We start from the raw sequence: 18,340 nt of genomic DNA, 5'->3' as shown, positions 1-18,340 counted from the left end.
CAGTATAGGCAGTATAATCTCTCTTCAGGACTCTCTAGTGTCATATAGAAAAACAGAAAATAAAAACTTAACTTTAATCTCTTATTAACACAGCTTAGAAAAACATAACCCTAGATTTATTTTCATGTTTCTTATGTACATTATTTTGTACAATTTCTCAAGTCGACATTTTGAAACTGGTAGAATTTCTAAACTGATTATTGTATTTCATTTGTATTTCAAGCTATAATAACATTTTCTTTCATCTGCTTAGCCTACAATTTACCTTATTGTTAAATAAAATGTAAGAAGGCTACAAAACAATAAAGTAATACGCACTCACTAAACTCGAAATTCTGATAAAGTTCAAGCAAAAGCAATGTAAATGAGTGTAAACATCCTTTATAAAACGATCTGCTTACAATATATCCTGTGGATTGAAATAGCTGTGTAAATTGTCTTTATGTAGACTGGATGTATTCCAATAATATAAGTATTTTATAAACTGCTTTTCAGATCAATTCATTACAGGAATATTAAATATAGTGAGGCTCATTTATAGCTTCATTTTGCTTCACAACTTTGTTATAAAGCTTTCTTTAAGGGTTCATTGGATAATTAACGGTTCCTAAAAGGTTCTACTTGGAACCCTTTCTGATAGGCAAACACGTTTTGCAGGGTTCTGTGTAGAACCTATAAGGTTCCTCAAGGGCACAAATGAAGGAGGGTTTTAGTAGAATTCCTGAGATTGCTAACTGACAAAACATCAAGTAAAACTTAAAGATAGCCTCCATCTTCAGTAATGCTAATGTTTATTCTTGTAGATGCTCTCTCTCTCTCTCTCTCTCTCTCTCTCTCTCTCTCTCTCTCTCTCTCTCTCTCTCTCTCTCTCTCTCTCTCTCTATTCTGTTCTGTTCATTCGAGTTTCATTATATTCATGCTGATTAAAAATAACTAGCCTGCGTTTATAAAGTAAATGACGAATTCAGTTCTATGTTCCTGAGTTGAACGTTTAGATAATCATTAAATATACACATCGCATTGTATAATGCGTGATTGCTGTGAAAACATTGAAGCGAGTCTAATTTTGGGGCACAGAACAAAAACGATCGTAAGAGAGAGAGAAAAAACGCCATTTCATTCATATTAACTCATTTGTGTCATGTGTATGATACATGCAACGTGCGCTTTCTTTACAGTAAAAGAGAATAAAAGAACGTGCAATTTCTTTACAGTAGTAATTACATTAACTGCTACAGTGTTTATAATTCCAGGTGTATGAGATCATTAATTCTGCACTGGAAATTTGCTGGGAATTGTCTTCGGTATAATATTTTCAAACCTCCTTATTTTCAAACCAAAACCTTATGTGCATTGGTTTAGATTTGCAAGACAGTCTGTTACGGCAGAGATAAGACTAATAAACACATGAAGACAGACCCAAAATAAATACAATAAATAAATAGAATAATAAAATCAAAAATACAGTCAACTCTTATAGAATTGAATGTGCTTATTAGTTTTAAACGCTGTGATAAACCTTTTGTTTTAAAGCTAGAGTAACATGAACAAATATTTTATTTATTTATTTGTTTGTTTGTTTATCTATTTATTTATTTTGTATTTGTTTGTTTGTTTGCTGTATTCACACATAGTATAGCTATAGCTAGTTTATATACTGTGCAGGCCTATATCATTTTACTATTTAGCGACAAAATGGGCCATTCTATCTTTATAAGTAGCCTTAAAGCACCAAACTTATCGTCCAAATAAACAGCAGGTCAAATTATTCCTCCCAAAAATCACACGTTGCTGCATAAACACGACAGAAACCTAAATCTATTCAATGAGATACCCTGTGGTGCTCGGATTTGTACGTAGCCTTGCATTGTGTCTGAAATAGCACCCTGTTCTCCATTCCTTAAAAAAATGCAATGTACACTAGGCTATATGTGCTTTGCATCCTCTAAATGACATGCTTTGGAAACAGTAACTACAGCAGTGTACTCTGTGCTTGTGGAAGCTCTGTAGGCTAGGCTACATCATGCTTTCATACCTGATTTATAATCTATATGGAAAAAGAACACTAATTAGTGCAATATATTTTGAATACGGGATGGTGTCGGTGAGATGCGACTGGTATTAGATCAATACACGTTTGCACGGCACAGTGGCGCGAGGTTTCTCACGTGCTTGCAAACGTGTGTTGATGATAGGCCTGGTTTACTCATAGCATTCGTTTATTTGGCATATCACATGTCAGTTCTTGGAAAATCAAGCCGATATTTTTTTTACAGATTTGCCTGGAAAAGGAATTGAAATCTTACTGAGAGCTCCGTGTACAATCTGTCATTTCAAAAAAAAAAAAAAAAAAAAAAAAAAAAAAACAGAAAAGGTTATGAAAATTCGTTAAAAGATTCATTATTGGTAATTAGATTCAATTAATAGTCTCCATTTTGTCCTCTCAGATGAAAATCGACAGTATTGTGGATTTAACGAACAGTTTGTCCCCACCCCCACATCTCTCTCTCTCTCTCTCTCTCTCGCTCTCGCTTTCTTTCTCATCCATCCCTCGCGCGCTCCTACGTCATTCTCGCGCGCTCCCTCCCCTCTCCCCTCTCTCCTGTCTCGCGCTCACCCTCACGAGCATCTTTCCTTCGTCGCCTTCGGTTGCTTCGGTTTTCTCCTTTGAAGAGAAAATACTTAAGCACGTTAATTAGCCGAAAGGGAATAGGTACAGTCTAATTAGCAGACAACAACAACGAATCAGCAGTGCTTAGCAAAAATAATTAATAATAATTCAAAATAATATCAACCGTCGTGTTCACTCGGGTCGCCATGGATACGTCCGAACTAAACCCACATACCTCTGTATTAATCAGTATGAAAGAAACAAACCGAATACGCCTAGTGACATGATGCTAAGCTACACAATAGTATTTATTGCGGGAGTATGCGGGATTTAGATGTAGCCTCTCTGAGGACTCAGCTAACTTCTTCTTTCCTCTCGACTTGAGGTCACGGTGAGCACTTTTTCTCTTTTTCCCTACGTCAATAATGTCATGTAACCATTGTCAGTGCTGTGGTGTAGGTTTTTATTTATTTATTTATTTATTTTATATATATATATATATATATATATATATATATATATATATATATATATATATATATATATATATATATATTTACTATTAGCTAGCCTTGTTTTTCAGCGTTTGGGCTACATAATTAAAATCCTATAAGCTGTATCATCTTATAGGCTGTCTTATGAGGACTGTGTTGTGCCCCATGTCAAAGTTTAATTCGAGTGCAAAACGGTTTATTTCCTCTAAATAAATCTAGTGAAAACAACACGGTTTAGTCCTGGTCCTAAAAGTGTCTCAAACAGTTCCATATCGAATAGGGGTGTACAGTAGTACATTACATGTTGTGGGGGAATTACTGGACATAATGTGTAGGCCTATAATAGCAGCCTACAGAAATGTTCAGCCTAATATTTCAAAATTAGCAAGAAGAATGAAAATGTGTGAAACGCAGAATTAATTTCTGAACAGAACGGGAGAATTTGAAGTTCAAATGAGGTAAAAAATATAGACGAATAACCCCCCCCCCCCCCCCCCCCCCCCCAAACACACACACACCGCACTGATAAAGGGAAACCATGCGAGGAACCATTTGGGATGCAGTCATATTTGTTTCAGTTCTATTGGACAAATGAGTGATGTGCAATGTAAATAGGCTTCACAGGCTGTAATAGGCGGTGAGGAGCGCGCGGGCCTGGGAAAATGGGGCGGGGCCAGACTCTCTAGCGCAGACGGTATTCATATGCTAATGATGAAACAGCGCGCGCTGTTGAACTTGATGTTGACTTCTTTCTTTACAGGGTTAATGTTTTTTTTTTTTTTTTTTTCTCGGTCAGTTGTTTGTGGGAAGATTTTTTTTCTCAGGCTTTTCTTCTTTAGAGCGAGATTTTTTTTCAGAGGTGAGAAAATTAATGGAGACTGTGCAGAGATTTTTAAAGGCTCTCTTTTATTGCTTAAAAAAAGAAGACTTAAACAAACCTAGAATAATGATTTTTTTTCTTTGCCTAGCTAGGCTATGTAATTCCGAAGACATGTAAACTGAATATTATCTATTTTTGTCACCTTTTCTATTGAATGCATTATTGTGCTTTGTATGTAAGGAAACATATAATTTGTAAGTGATGTCTGTATTATTTACAAACTGCAAAAAGACATGAACTTGACCACTGTAAGGATATTGTTGCACTTTATTTTAAGGGCCTTAAATGGGCCTTACAAAAGCAACAAGTCCTGTATGCCCTAAAACATATGCGTTCTAACTATATTATCATTACAACTAAATAAAAAGAAAATCCTCAGAAATAAAATTATTTCTAACAAGAACTATTTAAGGTCGTTTCAGGAAAATTGAAGGACGCTTATTGCTTGGAGAGTGACCTTGTTGGTATAATTACTGCCTTCCTGTCTTAATAATTCTACGTATTTATTCAATATAAATATATGTTCTTTTATGCATTTATTCATATTTTAATTATGTAAGATGTCTAAATTATAAAAACAACAAAAAAATAAAGGTAAAGCAAACTAATAGAAAACGGATGCCTAACCTAAAACACTAACAATTATAATAATGTATAACCTATGAAAAATATAAATAAATTGAAATGTAGGTATATTTGTTGATTAAAAAAAAAATTATGGTAGCAACAAAAATTGGACACAGTGTAATGTCAGACATTTTAATACACACACACACACACACACACACACACACACACACACACACACACACACACACACACACACTGAGAAAGAGGGAGACTTTCAGCACCGAGGACAGAGAGACAGTGAGACAACGAGACAGAGGGACAGAGAGACAGGTCTCAACTCCTTTAGTTCAACAACAGTATTACACACAACGCCTTTTGACTCTTTATTTAACATACGTGAATTTGGAGCTTCACAAACATCCACTGACAAAAATTAATTTTTTTAATGATTTTTTTATTACATGCATTTAATAGACATCAATAGGTGTAATATGGAATAGATTTTAAAAATAAATCTATTATTATTATTATTATTATTATTATTATTATTATTATTATTATTATTATTATTAAATAATCTAAGGGTTTCATACACAGGCCCATTAAAGCCATAAAAATGACAAGTATATAAAGTGAATTGACACAATTTCTGATTAACTAAATCCAAGCATCTTTTGCTTTAATCTTCTACTATAATTTAAAATGTAACCTTCTATAATTCAAATGTTAAAATCTATCAAGTATATAAAAATCTATACAAATCACGAGGCCCACTAAATTATCATTCATATTAATGTTTGTGTTATTTTGTGATGTACAGTAGTAATACAGCAATGACTGTAAGGATTGATTTTGTAAAAAAAAATAATAATAATAATTTTTTTTTTAAAAAGAAAAAGAAAAAAAAGCTCGTTGTATATTGTAGTGAATTACATTTAAAGACAAAACAAAAAAATGTTCGAGGATGTGGAACAAAATATTTGTTGAATTTGTTGAATTAAAATGCGAAATGATGGATTGAAAAATCAAATCTAGACACCAAAATGCCGAAGTAAATTATGAAGCGGCTCACTGTGTAAATGTGTATAGTACACACACACACACACACACACACACACACGTACTTACGCACGCACGCACACCAAAATGAGAAGTGTATGATATATATTCATACACGTAGCTCTCAGCGTCACAGAAAATCTCACAAAATCTACAATTAAGAATCTTTTCCTTTTCACCTCGAGATTGTAGTGCATATATTTGCGGACACGACCAACAAGATTTTAAAACGTACCCAGAAAGAAAGAAAGAAAGAAAGAAAGAAAGAACGAAGTCCGCCTGCGTCATTCTTCTAGTAATATTTTAGCAATATATTTTTTAATAGGAAAGGCTTTGCAACATCAAAAATTGTGAATATACATCTACCCAGTCTATATATCAGTCTATATATTCCGGAAATGTTTACTAAGGCCTGAGCAGGATTGTGTCTGAAGCCCTGCAGGACTGATGGATGACTCCGACTCCATGACGTTTTTCCCGAATTAATACTCCTGAATCAGTATTCAGACACATCCGGTTGTACACAAATGTAGCGCCAATTCACCCTGTAGATTTGTGTATGTGCTCCTGAGTAGCACCCCCGTTTTCTGTGTCCTGTGGTACATTCCATACTGTAAATTATAGGCATGCAACCATGGAGAATGCCATTACGGAGAGAAGCATCTGGACTGTTGCATGCGTGAGTAGGCCTGCAGACTTAAAGAAGAATTGAGTTTTGGATTGTGACTTTTCCACTGGAAAGACCAGATGTGTTTGTACAAGGAAGAATCATCTAGGAATTTTGTCTATACGTGATAGATTAAACAGGGTATAAGAGATGTGAAAACATGTCAAGCAAATAAGTGGGAATTTCTTACATTGTCTGAGACATTAGACAGAGACGTTGTAGCTAGGTGATGTTAATTCAGCACTGTGGATTTTGCATTGAGTTTAGACTTGTGCTTTTGGGGGTTTATAGCGTTCCTATATATCCAGCTCAGAATCATTGTATAGTCATTTTATTGTTATGATAATGAACACCATTCATGTTGATTTTTAAATGTGCGATCTTTGGAGAGCTCAGAGAGCCTAGAGACCGAAAATCAGTGACGATCATTTTTTTTTTTACTTGTTTTTTTTCTTTTCTTTTTTTAATATGAAGCAGATTTTGTGGATTAAAGTAATGTAGAAAGCGGTACACTTTCAGTTTAGTGTCGTGGTAAATGATGTGCTTTGTTGTGTGTGTGTGTGTGTGTGTGTGTGTGTGTGTGTGTGTGTGTGTGTGTGTGTGTGTGGAGAGAGAGAGAGAGAGAGAGAGAGAGAGAGAGAGAGAGGCGGGGACACAGGGACCAAGGACAGCAGTGGTGAGAGCACTCGCTCTGCTTCCTCCACTCGATCTCGATAGTGTGTGTGTGTGTGTGTGTGTGTGTGTGTGTGTTCTTTCACATGCGAAACGGCATCATTTGTTACTGAGCCGAGAGCGAATACAGCGACATTCTGCTTTTGCCGGCTTGTGGATCAGGATAACGCGGATTTTGCGCATTTGGCGCTATAGAAGTGCGTAAGTAATCGGAGCGATCGTACAGTTTTGAATGCAATGCAGGTGGTTTAATGTATCCCCTTTTACTGTGGTCAAAAAGTATATTATTGAGCATACGTGTAATGCGGATGATAGTAGATGTAGCTTTACCAACTTTGTGTGTGTAGGCTTGACTCAATGATTAAATTAGTGCACGACTTTTTGGAGTCGTATAGCATTTTATGAAATTGATCAAATGGAAATTGATAAAATGAAATTGGACTGTTTATATATATATATATATATATATATATATATATATATATATATATATATATATATATATATGTGTGTGTGTGTGTGTGTGTGTGTGTGTGTGTGTGCGTTCATATGTACAGCAAAAAAAGCTGAACTTCAAGGTTGTTAAAGTGTTAAAGTCATGCAGTTTTGGATTAACACTTCACTATTCACTATGTTCATTTGTGCTTAGCTGGACTTATAGGTGTTAATACGACACTGGGTGTGTGCGTGCCATCGCTCTAGCACTGTGCAAGTAAAGCAAGTCTGCAAACATTCAATTCAATTATATATATATATATATATATATATATATATATATATATATATATATATATATATATATATATATATCAGGCTGGTAAATCACAATTTCCTCAGTGAGGGTGCGCTAGTGTGTGTAGAACCCTTTCCTCACATACAGAAACCGACAAACCGCGCGCGCGCGCGCGCACACACACACACACACACACATACACACACACACAGACCGAGTGCAATGGCACCATGTGACCACGGCACAAGCGGCCTCGGGAGCGCGACGGCCCCTTTAAGACGCACGGATTAGTTTTTCTCTTTGGTTATCTAGCTGTATGAGTTTATGAAATATCATAAAGCTAGAGAACCGAATGTAGAAACTAATTCCATCTACTTCGAGACCTGCCGACGGAGGGGCCGCGCACAAACCGTGGAGACTTACCGGGGGAGGGAGGGAGGAAGGGGGGTGGTCGCCGAACCGACATTCTGCGCGAGCTTCGCCCGTGCTTGTTAAGCTGCTCGCTAGAGAAGTGAATTCTGCTTTTACCGACATTTATGAGTAGGTGTGTGTTAATATGTGAAATATCTTGCTAAGATGTGCAACCAGAGAACGAAAGAAGAAGGCATGTATGTGAAAACGGTGGCGCGGAGCCTGCACGGTTGATGCTGCTCTGTTAAATCACGCGCGCTTATGAAGGGCAGTTGATGGTCCCAGAGAGTACTGTTTGTTTTGTTGTGTTTGTGTTTCATCTCGCTTTTGTTTTATGGTCGATCTTCTTATGTATGGTGTTGACTCTGTTACGTGGTGAGATGGTCGCGAGGCGCACGGCGTCGCCGGATTGGTCTGCGCCTGAGAGTCACGTGGGTTTCGAAGAACAGCGCGTTTGTTTGGCGTGTTGTTGATAGAAAGGATGATCAGAGCCTGACCGTGACCAAAGGAAAGAGGGAAATGCCCATGAGGTAGTGTCTGATATTAGGTGTGTAGTGCTGAATGGACAGCGACCCATATTAGTTGTATTGTTATTTTTTAATATTCTTATTTTAATGCTTCCATGGGACTCATTATGGTTCATTGTTATTGGTGGTTGTAATTATTTCTGCAGAATATTACTCTGACTAATGACTGTTTTAAAGTATCAAACAAGGAGCAGTATGCATTTATTTCACAACATTAATATCATATTCCATATCATCCAAGATTATAAATCTTGTTATATTAGTCTGTTCAACTAATTGGGAAAATATGAAATATACAATAGGGGAAAACTTAGTGCTTGTTGTGTGACGGAGCTAAATTGTCTGCTATATTTTGGCCGGTCAAATTCTTACCTTCCTCCACTCCTTTAAAACAGAACGTATAAGAAATATGGAAATTCCGAACAGGAATAACTTGGGAACATTTGTAAAGATGTACTCTACTGCATTACTATACACAGCTACAACATCTTGCTCTGTATAGTGCCTGCATGACATCATACTCATTTATCCCAGCATTACGGTTTATGCATTAAATGGATGACTGTGTATATACAGGGTGTCCCAAAAGTCTCCATACATTGGGCACTGTGTAGCCTATTGCAGCACCACATCGGACGTGTCTACGTCAGTGGGTGTTAGTGAATGTCCACATCTCAGTTGGTGCACAACACTTCCAGTCTCTTTGAAGTCGTTAAAAAGTATGGCAACCGTGTCGTGTCTGATGTGTTCACCATTTTTCCTGTTAATGTCCATCACAACCTTGTGACAGCTTCCCGATCCAGCCATGAGAACAATTTTAATACGTTCATCTTTTGTCAAAGGCGTTCTTAAAGGCTATCTGACAAAAATATATAATATAAACTAAGTATGAAAAATTCTGGAAGACATTTTGCTAAAAATGTGTTCACTTCTCCTGTGTATGGAGACACCCTGTATTTGTACGAGGTCATCCTCTGCTAGGACAAACACTCGTGTACTCCAGACATTCTCTCTCATTGCCTGCATTCACCTGCCTTTAAATAGTAAATCAAATAAGTTACACGAAAGCAAAGTGACAATACTGTATGAAGGAAATGGTGTACTTTTAGCTACAAAAGATATTATGGGTTGTTATGTGAATATATAAAGTTGTGAAGAAGTCAGTAAGATTTATAATAGCATGTTCATTATGCTTGAAGAACATTCAGAGCATATTGGAAAAGTGCGATGGTAGCATTCTGAAAGCTGTACTAATATACTGTTGGGGGAAATGTAGCTTGTTTTGGGATAGTGTTTAATTGTTTAAGGGTTTTATAAGCCATTTTCATATATTCCTGAAGTGCAAAAATGCCAACTTGTTCAGACACCTTAAAACTGCAAGTGTTTTACTGAGGGTCACTTATTCTTTATGTGTATTTTTGTGAATGTTTTCGGGATGACATAATGTGAACAGCATGTGGGTGTGTAAAATCAATGCAGAACTGAAAACTATCTTTGCTGTCCTCAAAATAATATGCATACATTTTATATATAGGATGAAGTCCAGTATCAGCATCAGTATGGATTATTATGCATTATTCAGGAACACAATCTAAGAAAAGAGCATGCATGGCATTTTATTGTTTATTAAAAAGGTTTTACAGAAACATAGTCTCAATCATCCAAATACATACTGCTCAACTTTACTTACATCATATCTATATTAATGCATTTATTCTTTCTGTGCTTTTAGTTTTGTTACCAAGTCAAGAAGATCATTCATCAGCTACTTGACTATGCTCAACATTACATAAAAGGTAAAAACAATCCACATCATAATGACTGGATTACTTTGGATAATATGAATGTTGTGGTGTATTAGAACCATCTACAGCCAACTGATGTTTAGTGTTATACCTATATTATAAAGGCAACGAGCCTTTTAGTCATTAGTCCATTTACTGTATCATGTTTTAAATGTGTTTATAATATTATTAACAAAATTCACACTACATGTCTCTGTTTACAATTTGTAACTAGAGTTCAAGCTCGTTCATGAGGTCTTATGATTGTGAATTTGTAAAAAAAAAAAAAAATTGTGCACAAAACTATTTGTATGAAAAGTTAATACATAGCTTTTGTAGCTTTGCGTATGACACCATTCATATGAATTCTAACGACATCACTCTTTAGAGAATTTGTACACGGTAGGGGTGTGACGATACACTTAGCTCACGAGACGAGACGATACACAATACCGGGTTCACGAGAACGAGACGAGACGCTATTTGAACACTATATTTAAGAAATCTAGTTTTCAACGACGAAATATACGATAGTATTTTATTCGACTGAAAGTCACAAAATGCAAAACGATGCAGGTGTATTTTGAAATGTTTTAACTAATCATCTTGTAACGAATGTCACCTCAGTTCTACTTTTCGAGTTTGAATTATTGTATGCTGTAAAAGACAGAACAATATGCAAGCACTGTAAAAGGTTTTGGCACAAACTCAACTGACTGGTTTTTCTCCTGTATGATTTCACATGAGTCTCTTCAGACCTTGTAACTGTGTATGAACTGTGCATGAGCTTCTAACTTCTAATCGAAGCCGTGTGTGACCTTCTAACTGAACTCCTTTCCACAAATTGAACATAAAAAATAAAAACAGTTTAAATAACTTAAAATTAAATAACATTAAGTTGTTCTTAGTCTTATTTTTGAAGTGCAAACAATAAGTGCAACCATAATCAAAGTAGTACTCTCTCAATACTCAAGGTGCAAACAGAGACTGCCCGTGGACTGTTCTTTACACTTACTGATCTTAAATCATGATCATGTTCATACTGGTACAGGTTGTTTTTTTGTTTTTGTATGAATCTAGTTTCAGAGGGTGTTACAATCACAACTGCTAGAAAGATAAGATAAATATTTGTTCTGCCACTTGCTTTGGGAAGAAGTTCTTTGTTCTATCTCTCTCTCTCTCGCTCTCCCTCCCTCCCTCCCTCCATAGACTAATATTCAAGCAAATTGTACCATCAACAGATTAAACGGTTCTACATTAATGGTTTTAAGAGTTTATTGGTGTTTAGATCTGAGTCTGTATGAATTTGCAGTATCTAGACATTTCCTAGACCTGGGCTTCAGCACTGTTGTTCCAATGGTTCAAACATTTGCAGATTTGTACACTGGTTATGTTTAGGATTAGGTGTGAGATTATCAGTTGTAGCTTTTCCTCTAAGAGAATCACAGCACAAAGATTATTACTATACCTTTGTTATTACTATTCTTCTTCTTCTTCTTCTTCTTCTTCTTCTTATTATTATTATTATTATTATTATTATTATTCATAATGAATGCCCTGTCTACCAGTTACGTGATCTGAACTGTACTGTGTTTTGGGGGGAAACTTGTCCCAGAAAATTGTAACAATTCTACGAATTTTGCATGATATCAGGTTAATCTTGTACACTACATTTCTGCACTGAAACATTGCCATAGAGCAGAAATGTTCTATAACACAATGTGGACTTGTGTTACACTTGTGCTCAGACTGTAAAATATGGATATTACAGATTTTACATTCACACAGTTCTTGTTCCATATACTCTGCTTCAAACCTACCTGTGTTTCTACACAACTTTAAATTGAAAAAAGTATCAGCCCCAAAGCTGTCATAGTCTTCATTAGTAGCTCTTTTCTTCAGAAGTATTGCTCTAGAGATGATTAGGTCAGCGCTCTAACCAACATCGTCTCATGTACGGACGGTTGCGAAGTTTAAGGTTAAGGACATGGACGGGGTTAGTGTTTGTATAATTTCTTACAAGTACGAAATGATTTTAGTATGAAATCAAACCACATCACTCTCATCGGATGCTAAATCTGAACATGCTGTAGCTGTTAAATCTGTCTAAGAGCAAACTGTGCATTTCTTATAACTACACCCATGATTACATCCCTTTATGATCTACTGTAGTAGCAGAATTTAGAAGCAATAAAATATTTAGTAGTGAAACAGAGAGTTTAACAAGCTTGGAGGCACTCTATAAATTCAGTTTACAAACAGGCATTCAACAGGCCACACAATATCCATAAAGTTTTAGCTGGTCTTGAATTAACGGCTTATAAAAAATACATCGGGTCTATTTTAGAGCAGGATATGCCGAATATAAACTCCAAATCTCGCTCTAAAGCATGGTCATATTTTACACTTGTGAAGAATATAATTCGAAATGGAAGAGGAAGCTGTCTGACTGGTCGAGAGGTTTTTCCCCCCCGAGCTTTGTATGCATATGATGCTCTGCAGCTCGGCTCTCATAAGTTGATTTAAATTATGCCCTCTACATTATGAGGTGTGAGAGGAAATAAATCTCTCTAAATGAATTTGGTGAATGGGGAAGTGCCGGTGTGGGAGGATGTACAGCAGGGTGCCTACTGTGGAACAGAAGAGGGCTAATTTCACCTCACACCCACTACTCCTCTGGGCAAAGATGCTACAATTTATTTTTTGTTTATCCCTTAGTAATTTCGCACTTCTTTTCAAGTATATGAAAATGCACACAGTGTAAAAATGGAGTTCTGAAAGTGACATTCCGGATAGAAAACAAAGCTGAAATTGAAAACAAAATAAAAGTGTCTGGCTTGTAAGTAAAAAAAGGGGGGGGGGGGGGGTTAGAAAAAGTAAAGTAGCCTATTTAAAGTGCGGTGTTGTTTAGCAGCGGCAGGCTTAGCTGGAGGAGGCTGGCCTCTTTAACATTTCTATGCAAACTAGAGCTTGAATAATGAGATGTATTTATGAAGGCCGATGAGCGAAGGAGGGAAGGGGGGGGGCTTTTTGAAAGGGAGCAGACTGGAGGCTGAATGGAAAAGACGGGGTGAAGGATGGGGGGGTGAGACGGGAGACGGGGGTGAGGGTGCATTTGGGCCTCTGCTGGTGGGGTGCAGAGGGAGAAGCAGCTGTGAAAAGAGTGGAGCTCTTTTTCCCACGCCCAGCGAGACGCAAAACAGTCGCACAGCCTGTAAGGGTCACATCACAATTCTAATATATACGTGGAGCGAAAGAGAATATTGAAGCCGTGCGAATTAACGAGCTGTCTCTCTGAGGGACGGAGAGTGAGACAGAAAGCACGGTTAGTGACAGACACCTGCTTCTGTCAGACAGCTATTACTCGTGCAAGGTCTTAAGTATTAAACTGATCATACATAATGAAATTATTCTTACAAAATATTGGATATAATAAATGTTTGCTGATAGGGCAAAAAGACTGTAAACAAATGACTGTTTTATTCATATGCACCCTTTTCTCAGCAGTCCAGTCTGCAGCTAAACTTGGCCTTGTACATGAACTGTGTGTGTTGGGTGGTGGAGGGGTGAGACAGACTGATCAAGTGAGACAGAAAACTCAAACTAGTACAAGGGGGCTGGCTCTGTTAGTGGAACACATAGTAACTTAGCTGGAATGTCTTTCTGAGGAACACTGAATAAGATCTGTGAATCTATGTCCATAATCTGCAGCCAACAGAGGGTGAGCGCATGTGTGAAAGACAGAGGTGGGGGTCAGGTGGGGAGTAGTTTCCAAATCTTAGTATTTGAATTTAGCCATCGTTAAATGTGGAAGAGATGTCAGACTGACAGCATGGCAATGGGCTTAGATTAGTCCAACATGGGAACTTGAAAGAGGTTTGGGAAAAAAAGTATTATGAAAATGGAACCCTTATATATTATCGAGTATGAAATTATTTCCGCAATCCATAAAACAATTTCACCAATTGCGTTTTTTTTTTTTAAAGAAGAATATCTAATGTCTAGATAGTGATGCCAAAACATTTAGCTTTCAAATAGATTTTTAAGAAGCAGTTAGGATTACCATTAATACATTTTTCACGCCATAAATTAAGACTTATATTGGAATCCTCTCCTAGAAATAGTCCATTTAGACATAAAGCATCAGTCTTCATCAGAAAGGTCAGAGTGTGTTTTGAGTTTGTAATTTCATGAAGACATCTCTGTAATGTGTGGCTGTTGCTAAAAAATATGAATATGAATTCCAATCATTGGAATAATGAATTTTCAATCAAATGAGCACAATATGGTGTAAAGGAAATGCTGCAAGCTAACGTGAAGTATATTCTGTAAATCCTAATCTAGAACAACACTGAGTGTGGAGAACTTCCTGTGTAGATGCTTGGTCTTTGGCACAGTGTATACTTGAAAACACACACTATATCAAAAGAGGTTGTAAGAAGATGTGTACTGAATCCTAATATGTGTCTTCCAGTCAACACGACTAGATCGTCCTCACTTCAGTATCCACCGGGAACACATCAGCACCTGTATAAAACATCAGTAACTTCCTCTCAGTCTTTATCTGGCACTTTTATTGCTTCGTACTGTCAACCTGCTGAATTAGAAGTACATCCACAATGTATTCTATCAAGGGTGCCTCGTAAACGTGCTGCTGAAAGCTTAAGAAGCTTCTTGGTCCTTTTTGATTCACTGACGCTTCCGAATTAGCATAATGCAGTCGTCATTAGCGTTAAAGCAAGGCCTCGGGCAGCGTTTGTGCTCGGAGCTTTTCACCACAGTTCCCCCTGTAGAACGCACTCACAGCCATGTCACGCTCAATTAGCTCCCCCATGCCTTGTTTACCCTTCTTCATGTTCCTGGAAAACTCAAAGACACAAGCCTGTCTTTTGAGTTAATACGAGCCAGCATGTTGCGTCTGCCTCGCCCCGCCTCCTTTCTAGCTTTTCTCTCCAAATTCAAATGGAAATGAAGAACAGGAGGACTCCCTCTAATTAGTTCAATGCGAGGATGCTTAGTGTGAATCAGTGCGTGCTTTGTGCGGGAATGTATAGAATGTTAAAGCGGCGAGCAGATCGAGCGTACAGCCTCCAGGTTGAATAGCCCTTCTCTTTAGGCTTTTTGAGAGAAAATGAGGCGAAGAGGGGATACTGGTAACGATTTCACAGGCGCAGGTGATTCCCATGCTCTGGGAGCTTTTGTCTATACAGAGCTAGATAAACAAAGCAGCGGCATACATTAATGTGTTTGCTTTTGAGAGACTTGTGCTGGGAAAACTACAGAGAACTACACTGTAGAACCACCGTACAGCTAACACTGTAATGTACTGTATGTTAAAGCAGCTGAACATATAGTGTAGCTGTGTTTAGGTTTATTGTGTGAACTTTCCCTTATTCAAATTGTTAACTAAAACCTGAAAACACATTGTTCAAAATTGGATTCCAGGACATTGTGTGATTCGATGCGCTTCTTGGCGTTAGAAATATGAACAAGAAATACAACACAGACAAAAACACATGAAGGTATTTCACGGCAGGACTTTGTCTAACTGTAGTAGCTACAAACATAGTGTACACCACCCACTTTGTGGTGTTCAGGATCATGAGTGAACATTGTGCTCATGTATAACATAATAAGATAATCCACATGTTGGCCCGTACTACTCAGCATACACCGCATTGTTGTTGTGGACACTCAGAATAAAAATCTGATTTAGGAAATAAATCCTGCTGTGTGAAAAAAATCCTGATACTTTTCTGGTTTTATGCCTTCCCAAACATTCTTCGGTTTTTAACCAAGAGCCAAGGCTAGATATTTCTTTACTTTGGTTCCACCTCAGATCGAGATCTAAATTCAAGTTTGCACGTAAGCATTCACAATTCATACATAAAAGTAAACTATCCTACAAAACAACAACCAATACTAATCATCAGGGTTTTGGAACAAAGTATCTGGAACAAACATAGAGCTTCCCATTCTCTCAGAGGAGCTGCATGTCTCTGATCACGCTGTAATGTTGCGAGTGTGAAGCGTTAGACCATATTCGGGGTGAGTAGAGAACACTACTGCTGCTGCTGGCTCTAAACGCTCAGCTGTAGATGAGCTCTTCTGATCAATAGTGTTTGTAGTGAAGCTCCGCATTTCAGTCTGCCAGATCAGCGCTGTAGAGAACAGAGACATACAGGATTGATTGGCTCTGATTAATCTGTTTATCGCGCAGGTTTATGACTATTTCTGACTCCATAAATATCCGTCTTTCTCGCCATTTTTAAAAGCATTGAAACAACGTAAAGCTAAGAAACTTCCAATAGTTACAAATGAATAGATCTAAGAGTTCTTCAGGATGCATTATCTATCAGGATATTTTGCTTTTCTGAGGAACATAAATATGGAGCTTGAGTACAGAAACTCTCATTTCAGAGATTTTTATGCAACGTATACAGATACAAACAACATATACATATATGCTTTGCTTAACCAGCAAAAGAAGTGAAATTTCAAGTGGGATTTGTACAAAAATAGCTTTAAAGGTCCAGTCAGTTAATTGTTATTTGTCATAGTCAATTACAGATCAGTTGTAGAAGCCCTGACACCTGAATCAGTGAAACAATGAACCAGTGAATCGCAATGCTAATATATATATATATATCGGAATATTATGTACATGTGTAGGCCTCAGGCTTGCACATGATACAATACAATATGATTTGGATTTTTAAGGCATAGATATTTGACACTACCACTGATTCTGCTACGTTACAGGCAAATCACCTTGTTAGCCTATTAAATTATTACACATCAGTCTAAAAATATTAATTATATTTACACACAAGTTTTCTATCCATTTTCAGTACTCGATTTATAATAAATTCTAATCGATTCATTTGCCGTGATTCATTTAACTCGTTGCCTTTTAAATCGACGCATCGATCCAAAACATCTGATTGTCACATCCCTATAGCTGTATCGATTTCTCTGTGTTCTGAAATAACTCTCAAATAAATCATTCAAATGAAATCATTCCTAAAGTAAAACAAACAGCAGATTAATAGCGAGAGTGCCGTGGTTGGTTTTCTTTCAATTGCATATGAATAGAACTGAAAGAAAAGGTACAAACACTAATTGCAGCCCTAACATTAACCTTAACAATTTAGCTATGCCAATTATTATGAATTGGCAAGTGGGAAAACATGTTGAAATTTTTATTAAATCGTGCCGTTATACTTTCTGCTTACAGGTACTTGATTTGCCAGATGTTTTTTTTAGTTAGTTGTTTTTTTTTTGTATTCCATGCCTACACTATGAAATATGCTGAGATAAACCACTTAACACACACACACACACACACACACACACACACACACACACACACACGCACACGCACATCCCATCTTTTGCTTTGTCCATTCATTTCCGTCTTCCTTTTTATCTCCGTCTCTCTCTCCCTCACTCTCTCGCTCACTCGCCCCCTGAGGTGAGTTTCACCCCAGGCCTGGTATGAGGGATGCAGAGAAGAGGAGGGGAGGTTGCTATGGTGACAAATTGTCAGAGTTAACCATAGGGGAAACAAATAAAGAGCAGTTAGAGTGAAGAGCGGTGTGTGCATGTTTGTGTGTGTGTGTGTGTGTGTGAGAGAGAGAGAGAGAGAGAGAGAGAGAGAGACAGAGACAGAGACAGAGAAAATGTGTGCACTGGGACTGACTCAGCCACCTCTGAGGTGCTCATGTTGTTCATCTCAGTTGAAGCAAAGAAGATGCTGAAATGTTAATGTACTCGCAGCTTCCTGAATGTATCAGAACTGTAGCAACGGGAGCACTACTTTGTGCTGTGAAGCTTTCCGTTTGATTTACTTAAACTCTTGAACCCTTAGGGGTTTTTATTTTTCGTTATCATGTATGCTGTGATCTCCCCTTACTACCCCCCCACTCTGCT

The 18,340-nt window shown here is 37.3% G+C and overlaps 1 long non-coding RNA gene across 1 annotated transcript in view; it reads left to right on the top strand.

The window, feature by feature from the left end:
- Window positions 1-2,578: 2,578 nt before the first annotated feature.
- Window positions 2,579-18,340, top strand: part of LOC108280784 (uncharacterized) — a 30,874-nt gene continuing 15,112 nt past the window's right edge. Inside the window, exons 1-2 of the long non-coding RNA XR_001815832.3 lie at window positions 2,579-3,002; window positions 10,357-10,420. This is a non-coding gene — a long non-coding RNA (uncharacterized LOC108280784). The remainder of the gene's footprint in view (window positions 3,003-10,356; window positions 10,421-18,340) is intronic.

The sequence above is a fragment of the Ictalurus punctatus genome, chromosome 20 (assembly GCF_001660625.3).
Source record: "Ictalurus punctatus breed USDA103 chromosome 20, Coco_2.0, whole genome shotgun sequence".
Classification (NCBI taxonomy): domain Eukaryota; kingdom Metazoa; phylum Chordata; class Actinopteri; order Siluriformes; family Ictaluridae; genus Ictalurus; species Ictalurus punctatus.
This window is presented reverse-complemented; position numbering and strand designations above follow the sequence as displayed.